Source organism: Desmodus rotundus, chromosome 4, assembly GCF_022682495.2.
Source record: "Desmodus rotundus isolate HL8 chromosome 4, HLdesRot8A.1, whole genome shotgun sequence".
NCBI classification, from domain to species: Eukaryota; Metazoa; Chordata; class Mammalia; order Chiroptera; family Phyllostomidae; genus Desmodus; species Desmodus rotundus.
In genome coordinates, this window is record NC_071390.1 from 168477817 (window position 1) to 168488520 (window position 10704).

The window sequence follows — 10704 nt, forward strand, 5'->3', positions numbered from 1 at the left end:
GAGAGGCCCGCGGGAACTGAGACGCTGGCCAAAGCGGCATTCTGGGCTCCAAGTTTAGGGTAGTTTGGGGGTATTTGCACATTGATGGCTGTAGACCTTGAACATTAAGTGTCAGTTAAGCGAGTGTTTCTCTCTTCTGTTTTTTTTCTCCCTCTTTCCTTTCCTCTCTCCCACCCAAACATGTATGTTGATGTTCCATTGAGATGAATAGGTCCATGATATGACTCTATCCTTGTACCGGAAATGCCCACTGCTCAGGAAACAAAGACCCGTCTCTATGTACTTTTGATGATTCATTTGAAAATAATTAAGGCTATATGCAAAGCTTTTGTACATCAAATGTGACAACTTACAGGGGCTGAAAAATGGGGTTTTGGTTTTAACCTTTCACCTACTTTTATGTTTGAATCATGTGACTAGATCTAGGTAGCAGAAAAATTGTGATAAATATTTTAGCTTTATTTTTGCCTTGTCTTCTAGTCTTGTTTCGCCTATATTCCTCAGTCAAGATGCAATGAACTCAGGTGTCAGTGAACCTTGTCCCGGCCCTGCTGATGCAAGTCATGTGACTTCATTGGACCTCTTAGCTCTTTTTATAATTTTTAGTTTATTTTTATAACAGCTTTATTGAAATATAATTCACCTACCATGTAATTCATCTATATGAAATATGTAATTCAATGATCTTAATATATTCAGAGTAGTGTAACCTTTGCTGTAATCAATTATAGAACATTTTCATCAGCCCCCAAAGAAACCATAGAGCCTTGAACTATTACATTCAAGATCCCCTACTCCTATAGCTCTCCAACCTTAGGCAACCGTGAATCGAATCTACTTTCTGTTGCTATAGATTTGCCTGTTCTGGACACTCCATATAAATGGAACGTAAGTGAGGGGAGAAGGGGTATGGCATTGAGAATCTGGCAGCACTTACATTAGAGAGAAGGAAACATGCAGATCTGTGTACTTCACACTAGTTTAGATGACTCAGTGAATTGGTTTTCAGAAATAAAAATCACGTCTCAGCATTTAACTGTGTTATACATCACAGGCAGGAATGCAACTTATCTTGGAGCCAGCACTGAAAATAAACCACGAAGCTCCTACAATACATACTTTGGTTGTAGATCAACCTCAGGTGTATATCAATATTTTCTGAATGACAGTAATAAATTTACTGACACATAAAGGTATATCATACCATTCTTTACACTTGTCATCCACTTGGCAGATTTGGGAAAAATTGTACGACCCTTATTAAATTCATTTTTTCAGTGATGGCTTTATTATTTAACTTCATTAAAAAATAGATTACTCAATGGAGAAAAGGTTTTCCACAAATATAAAAATAAAATTTATAAGAAAATATTTTTCTTGTCAATAATTTTTTGAACTGTATTTCAAGGATATCTCTTTGATCTTAAAATTCAACATGGTAACTATAATACTTAAGGTTTTCTTTGTTAATTTACATGTATATATTAGTATGATTTTGTAGACCTACTCATAGTGGCAGCAGTATAAGATATAATTATTGACCTGAGGAGCAAACAATATATATATTTTTATACCTTTAAGCATATCTCCATTTATATGTGTAGTAATTGGAAATTCTCACAACCCAAATGGCTATAGAAGGGATAGAAAGGAGGCACTCCTCATAAGCAATCTTTTAATCATGGTGATAGTACCATTTGCTAAGTGCTTATTAAAGGACACACCATAATATACTTTCATATTAATCTTTACAACATCCCTGTGAGGTTAAGGGAGTTACCCTGAACTTCTTACTGAAGTTCATATATCAGGAGACCAGTTTTAGCTTATTCAGCCTGTTGGTGGCAAATCCAATCATCACAATTGCTTTGATTTTTCTTTCTATATTTCCTTCTGCCTCTTGATTTGGAGTTAACTCTTTAATCTCTCAAATCGAAAACAATAATATAAAAATTCACCCTCTTGGCATGTGTGATGGTAATATAGACCAGGTAGGTTTCTAAGACAGGCTGAGATGAGCTGCGTGATTGTAAAGTGTTACCTGAGAGATGCCCAAATTGGTTGGTTATTACCCACCCACACCCAAGATTGGCAAGATTCCTAGCCAGGAAGACTCTGGCATGACTATACTCCCCTATTATCTGACTTCTGAAAAATAGAATGGGCTTGTTTTCCCTAAAATTGTTAAAGAATTCTGATCTGGCTATTCTTTATAATGTGTCTAACGTGACCTTTAGGTGCATGTTTTTCTTTGTAGTTTTGTTTTCTTCGACAACTTTTATTTTCCTTTTGGTTTATTAGAAGGAGACTATTTTGCTGGGAAATGAAGCATTTAGGCTCTCTAAACATCAGGCAGTAAGTGTTTACTGATTATCCACTATGGGGGATGTTATAGAGGATGGAGAAGAAGCATGCAAAATTAGTCTAACTCTTAAAGAATCTTCAAACCAGCTGAGGAGGCAAGTATATTTGTGAAATCAATAACACTGAAACACAGTATGACTAAGTGGGAAGTGACTGGTGCAGAAAAGGAGGGCGGCCCTAAATCTTGTGCAATTTTAAATTAAGAAACCTAGTTAAAATGTGCTTTTCTCCCTAATGTAAAAAAGTAATTAGTGTCAGGGACAAGTTTATAAAAGTTTCAGGCATCATAACATTAAATATGGGATCTTTGGAGTTAGACAGCCTGCCTTCAAATCTGCCACTTATCTGACATTTACCAGCTGTGTGATTTTAGAAAAATCATTTAACCTCTCTGGACCTCACTTCCTCATCTGTAAACCAGGGATACACTATTCATAGATTATGTTATTTATGTGGTATGAACCATGCTCATTTTTGCTATACTGTTCTAAGGCTAAATATGGTATGAGTCATTGATTCAGACAGTTGCTATCAGTTAAATACTTAACAGAAGCCATTAGAGACTCACACTCTTTGACTAAATTCTACTCCTATGTATTTATTATAAGAAGGAAGTCTAGGGGTAGGGTCCATTAACATTAGTTGAGACTACACTGGGTAAAGTCCACAACATATTTAAAAAGTTTAACCCCAGTGAAAACCCTGTGATCTAGGCCTAGGACCCAGAGAAGTCAATTAGTTTTCTGGTAAGTGGGAAAAATGTTAGCCTTCAATGCATACCTTTATTAGTACCAGGCCCCTGATGTCAACACTAGTCATGCCTTAGTAGAAACACATTTCTAGCTATACAAATAAGTTTTTGAAATATAATTTATTACAAGTAAAACAATTGGAAACAATTAAAATGGCCAACATCCAAGAACCAGTTTAATTAAATATGGTAAGTGAACATAAAGTGAATGAAGTTATTAAAGTTATAATTAAGTATAATAGTTATTAAAAGTATGTATAAACAGCATGATAAAATAATATATAAATTATATTATATATATATAAACATGGATGGCATGTGCTAACAAAAAATGGTATGTATTATATATGATTTTATTAATTTAGCCTGTATTATACTTTACGTAGAACTTCTGAGGACACACTGTGAGATAACATTAGTTTGTTCATTACTAAAGGTCATTGATTTGTTTATAAAATTACTTTAAAACTATATAAATTAACTACTCTTTGTTAGCTACTGTGGTTTTATATATATATATATAAATATACATGTATATGTAATGTACATGTATATATATTTATACATATATACATATATAAAATATGTATATATATATATACATAAGACAAAGTCACTTTCCTGAAGGAACTTGCAATCTCCTGAATTCAGTAAAACCATTTATACTTTCAAAATATATTTTATTTTTTCCTAATTGAAATCTAGGTTGTTCAAATGTATAAAATATATTTCTAAAACAGGAGAGTATTTATTATTTAAACCAAGAGTGTATATTACATTTTATGAGGAAAAAATCCTAGCACCATAAACAAAATTACTGACAAATTCAACTATTCAAAAATATTTACATATGGTAAAAATTACCATGAATGAAGACAAACAAAAACGGGACTGGGGAATCGTATCTGTAAAACATAGGAAAATTAACTTACTATATCAGATTTTGCAAATGTTAAAGACTTATCAGATAAATGGAAAAAATACCAAGTAAATAACATAATACAGCATAGAAAGATGAAGATATAGTTTTTAAAAGGATTACCTTTATTTAGAATTTCTGAAGCAGGATATGGAGAAAACGGGGCAAAGCCTCTAATCAGAGAGACAATATCTAAAATTTTTCATGAATTGATGAAAATCGGCAATCTTTCATTTCAAGATAAAAGCAATCCATCCATAGACATACTTTCCTCCAAAATGCAGCATATCAAAGAAAAACCGAAGATCTTTAAAACATCCATAGAAGAGACAAGATCACCAAGAAGGAACAGATAGTTGGTCATCTGATTTCTCAGTGTCTACCAGGGAAATCAGAACATTGTGAAATGATGACCTGAAAATTACAGAATGGGAAAAAATAGCAGTTAATCTAGTTTGAGACTCTATTCAATTCTATCTTCAAAAAAATGGTGGCCACAAAAAATAGATTTTAGAAATATAAACAAAAACTTATGGAATGGATTACACTTAAGTAAAAAGTACATACATTGGGAAGAAGGAAAATAGTTTTAGAAGCAAATTCAAACATTCAAGAGGGTCATGAAAAAATAAAAAAGAGAAAACACTTAAGTATATTAAACAAATACTGGTTGTTAAAATGAATAAGAATAATGCCCAATGCATGTGGTTAAAAAATAAATCTAAATAACATGAAAACCTGGCCAAAGCATATAAGTTGGAAACTAGTCAGTAGAGTTGACACATTGAATTATTTTTAATTATTTGTATTGTTAAAAATTGCAAGTGCTGAATATTAAAGAGTAAACAAAGTGTATAACTTTAAAGAGAAAAATAAATCTTAGGGAAAATATCCCACCAAAACCAACCATTTAAAAAATGGTGTAGAAAGTAAATTAAGAATAGATCAGAACAAATTAAAATATAAAATAATGTCATAGAAATGAAGCAAATATTTATGGGTAATCATAATCATGGTTCATAGACTAATCGATCAGTAAATGTCAAAAAATTTTTGCTAGGTTAAAAAAGACTTCTGGTAGTTCTATTAAAATAAACACAGCAAGAAGTTCAGAAGGATAACACAATTTTAAGTCAATAATGGAAAAATTATAAACCCAAATCTAGTCATAGACTATATAACTATATTAATGTAAAGCAAAGTAATTTTAACTTGAGTAGCTTACTAGATATAAGTAGAATTAATACAGAACAATTTTCACTTATAAAACTCCTAGAGGAAAACATAGGTAGGAAATTTTCATATATCCCAAATAGCAATATTTTTGCTGCTATATCTCCTAGGGCAAGGGAAATAAATATAGGAAAAAATAAACAAATGGGATGACATCAAACTCAAATGCTTCTGCATGGCTAAAGAAACCACCATTGAAATGAAAAGGAATCTGACCATATGGAAGAACATATTTGCCAATGATACATTGGACAAGGGTTTAATCTCCAAAACACATAAAGAACTTATATGACTCAACACCAGGAAGACAAACAATCCAATTAAAAAATGGGCCAAGTGTCTGAATAGACACTTCTCCAAGGAGGACATACAGATGGCCCATAGACATATGAAAGGATGCTCAACATCACTGGCCATCAGAGGGATGAAAATTAAACTACATTGAGATATCACCTCACACCTGTCAGAATAGCCATTATTAATAAACCAACAGACAACAAGTGCTGGCAAGGATGCGGAGAAAAGGGAACCCTAGTACACCGTTGGTGGGAATGCAGACGGGTGTAGCCACTGTGCAAAACAGTATGGAATTTCATTAAAACACTAAAAATGGAACTGGCTTGTGACCCAGTGATTCCTGCTGCTGGGAATATACCTTAACAATCCCAAGTCCCCAATTTAAAAGAATTTATGCACTCCTATGTTCATAGCAGTGCTATTTACAATACCCAAGTGCTGGAAGCAGCCTAAGTGCCCATCAATAAATGAGTGGATCAAAAAACCGTGGTACATTTACACGATGGAATACTACACAGAAGAAAGGAAGAAGGAACTCCTACCTTTTGCGACATCACGGATGGAACTAGAGAATATTATGCTAAGTGAATAACCCTTTCTTTCACAGTCAGTGAAAGAAAAATACCATGTGATCTCACCTATAAGAGGAATCTCATGAACAATGAACTAACGAACAAAATAGAAGCACAGGTATGGAAACATGGAACAGACTGACAGTGACCAGAGGGGAGTGGGGAGGGATAATGGTGGAAAGAAGGGACTAGACAAAGAACACGTATGAATGACACATGGATGTTGACAACCGTGAGGAAACTGACTGTGTGTGTGTGGGGGGGGGGAGGATGGGCAGAGGAGGGCAAAGGGGGAAAAATTGGGACAACACAAATTGAATAACAATAAAAATGATTTAAAAATAATGAATAAAATAAAAAATAAAATAAAAATAAAACTAACCTGAATTTAAAAAGAAAATATTTTGAGCAGTGGAAAACAGTCTTAATAGGTGTATTGCATAAATGGAAAGTACTTTGAAGACGACTGAAGTTTAAACATGTAAGAATAAATACACAACTTTTTATGAGTAAATTCTGTTTTGGGGGATCAAAATAAGATACAACAATTTTACATTTATAACTCTTCATAATGTATCTTGGAAATAAAAAATACTTAAAAATGGCATGATTTGGCTGAAAAGCAAGGTCCAATTAATTTTCAAAAATTAGATATACTTGAAACATAATTGATCAAATTCAATTAAGCTAGAAATTTTAAAAAGATATAACTCAAAGCCATTTTTGCTAGAAATTTTAAAATATATTTTTAAAATATGCCTTTGAAAAAATCAGCATTAAAAAAGAGATCATAAGGGAAATTCAAAAATATTTAAAACAACAATATTTTGCACCAAATTTTATTGGAAGCAGCTATATTTCACAGTAACTTGCAAACAATATTTAGTTTTTAAATACTTAAATTAGATAAGAAGATAACTTAAAAGTTAACACACCAAGCATTTACCCTAATTTAGAAAAAGAAAAATAATAAATTCAAAGAAAGAACAATAATGCAAATAATAAAGAATATAGCAGAATTAATGAAATAGAAAAAATAAACTATTATGTATTCATTCAATAAAACCATAAAATAATTTATTGAAACATGTTAATGAATATACATATATAAAATGACAACATATGCAGGATGCATTTGAGACTGAAGTGATAAACAAATAATATTATCATGTAAAAAACATGTAAAAAAGAGAAATGGATAACTAAAACTTCTGCGGAAAAAAAAACAAACAGAAAACCTAGGTTACACTATAACTATTAAAGAATGTAGTTAGTAGTTAAAACGTCTTATTAAAAAACAGTAAGTCCAAGTGATTTTCTATGTGAATTCTGTAAAATATTCAAGTAGTAGATAATCCAACTTTACACAAAGTATTTCAGGACATAAAATAATAGGAAAAAAGACACCCAAGTCACTTTTCGAGCCCACCGCAAACCTGATACCAAATCTAGAGGAAGACATCTTTAGAAAAGAAAACTACAGGCCAGCCTCACTCACGAGAATAAATGGAAAAAACGAAATGGCAATCCCCATCCAAAAATGTGTAAGAAATGTACTCCATCATAACCACTCTGCTTGTAAGAATGAAAATTTGATTTGACACTAGAAAACCAGTGGTGTAATTATCCACATTCATAGAGAAAAATCACACAATCATTTCAATTGAAGACTAAAAAGTTTGTGATTCAACAATAATTTTTATATCTATATAAAATTTCCAGCAAACCAGAAATAAAAATATAGCCCCCTAACCTGATAAAGGGACTTAAAGAATATTAAAATAAATTATTAATAATAAATGAAAAATAAGCCTAAGTGAATGATATGAGTTATAAAGACTACTGAATAATAATTTTAAAACTAGCTATGACTTAAATATTAAAAATCACAACTCATTTTTATTGGGACACTTTTACCTATAAATTATATTAACCATATAGTATTACCTATAAACTTAAATTTTATAATAAAAATATTTTAATATAAAAGTATGCAGACTTGCTTTCTCTACATATTTATATAGGTAACTAATTTCATGTTTCTCTTTTAAACATGCTAATTCCACATCTTTAAGAAATTTACTGTTTAATATTTAAAGTACAAATATAAACTTGATGGTTCCTCAATGTTTATCATTTTATATTTTACAGTTATTTTTTGCTTCTCAAGTTTAAATAGCTATTTCAAAGTATACCTGTAGGATTGTCCTTATATATATAAATAAAAGGCATTGTGATTTAAAAAATAAGTAAAACTAATTATTAGAATAAATAAAATTCAGCAGTGTTTTCTGATAAAATATAAATATAGAAATTTCAACTATTTTGTATATACAATATCATTTTCCAGATATATTAATAAAAAGATAAATATTAATACACATCAAAACACACACTCAATTCAGTAAAATTTGATTTTATTTGTATATATTGGGACCATTTTCAATAAAAACAAATACACACACAAGAAGTTACCTAGGAGCAAAATAAAATATATACAAGATTTTAAATGAGAAAATTATAAAGCTTTACAGACAAATAGAAGATGAACCATAAAAATAATGGAAATAAACATCATGTTCATGAGTGAAAACATTTAATATCTTAAAAGTAACTTCTTGTAAAATTACCCAGAGATTAATGGGTAATTCTAATATTATTTAACATAGTTATTGACAAGCTGAGTATAGAATGGTATAAATGGTAGATTAAAGGGCCAAAAGCAGCCAAGACATTTCTAAAGAAGAAAGAGAATACATGTTGTTCCAAATATAAAAAAAAAATTAATATCAATATACAGAGTAGAGCAAAAGTAGGTTTACAGTTGGTTGTATGGAAATAATACAATAATAAATAAATAAATATAAAAATAAACTGTTTTATGTGCTCACCCCACCTACTTTTGCTTTACTCTGTATTAACATTAATACACTATTTTATGGAATAGAGAGGTGAGACCCATAACTACCCATATGTAAAAACCTAACACATGGCCATACATCAATTATATCATCAGTGGAAAGATGGGCTAGTTATTAAAGATGTATGGGATGGTTGTTTTAAAAAAAAGAAAAAATGAATGGGTCTTTACCTGATGCCGTATAAAAACAGAATGCCAGATGGATTGAAGATTTAAATATGGAAGTCTGACTTTACAAAGAAAAGATTGAAAAAGACATTTGTGCCATGGCTGTTGTGGCTCAGTGGATTGAGTGCTGGCCTGCAAACCAAAGGGTCGCTGGTTTGATTCCCAGCCAGGGCACATGTCTGCCCTGGGTTGTGGGCCCAGTCCCTGGTTGGGGGCACGCAAGAGGCAACCACACATCGATGTTTCTCTCCCTCTCTCTCTCTCCCTTCTCTCTCTCAAAGTAAATAAATAAAATCTTTAAAAAAAAAGAAAAAGAAAACAGATATTTGTGACTTTAGACTTGAAGAAAAGTTACTAAAACAAGATAAAAAAGCTGAAACCATAAAAGAAAATTTAAATTAAGATCTGTGTCTTCTGTTTAAAATACTATAGAATTATACACACGAAATATATATGACTGTATTAACTAATGTCGTCACAATAAATTCAATTTTAAAAAATAAAGAAAAAGCTGTATTCACATACATTACATTTATTCTCAAATGTGATACCCTCCTAAGCCCTCCGTGGAGTGCCAAGACATCTCATTTACAGAGAAAGGATGCGGGGAGGTAAACAGACACTTACAGTGAGTACTTACCAACTACCAACTTGTTGTGCTATAATCTTCACGTCTATCTCACTTAATAAACATGCTCATCCCTGAGACATCATTGTTCCCAGCGTAACTGGGGAAACAGCGAGCTAATGGATATCAGCAGAGCTACGATTTGAGGCTAGGTTAGCACATATTTGGTCACCCCATTTTCTGTACGCATTTTAGCGCCTTTCTCTGACACCCTGAGCCAGTGAGCTTCTTGAGCGCGAGCACTCTGTCTTCTCATCTCCGTATCCTTGGCCTGAGTGTGCGTCATCACTGGGAGTTTAAGGACTGACATTTTTGGCTCTCGCATTCAGTGTGAGTCATCCTCCCATCGTGAGCCAGCACAAAAGGGGAACATTTTAAATTATTGAATTCAATGAGTTCACATTATATTCAAGTAAATTGAGGCTTGCTGTGTTTAACTGCCATGCCCACGACACTGCATTCACAGGACCAAGTGGGAAATCCAGCTTTGTATTCCTCTTCTCCTGGTCTTCTCAAATGCCTCCTGCTGTGGGTTTGGCTACTTTTTTATGGGGAGTTGGGTGGGGTCCAGTTTAAGAGTTTAATTTGGATCTGTTCGTCCAAGCCAATCCCTGATTTAGGTGTTTTCCTTAGTGAATAAAGCTGAGGACATTTTAATTAATTTATTGTGTCCCTTCAATTAGGGGACCCAATTAATAATTGAAATGGGTTTTTAATTGGTTTATATCCTCCAGGGTATCATATTAATAACATAAATAAACTAACAGGTTTGCATTAAATTAGGATTCATCTATATGCATATCTGTTGACTCCCAATATATTATCTATTCTTAACCTCCAAAATTGAATGTA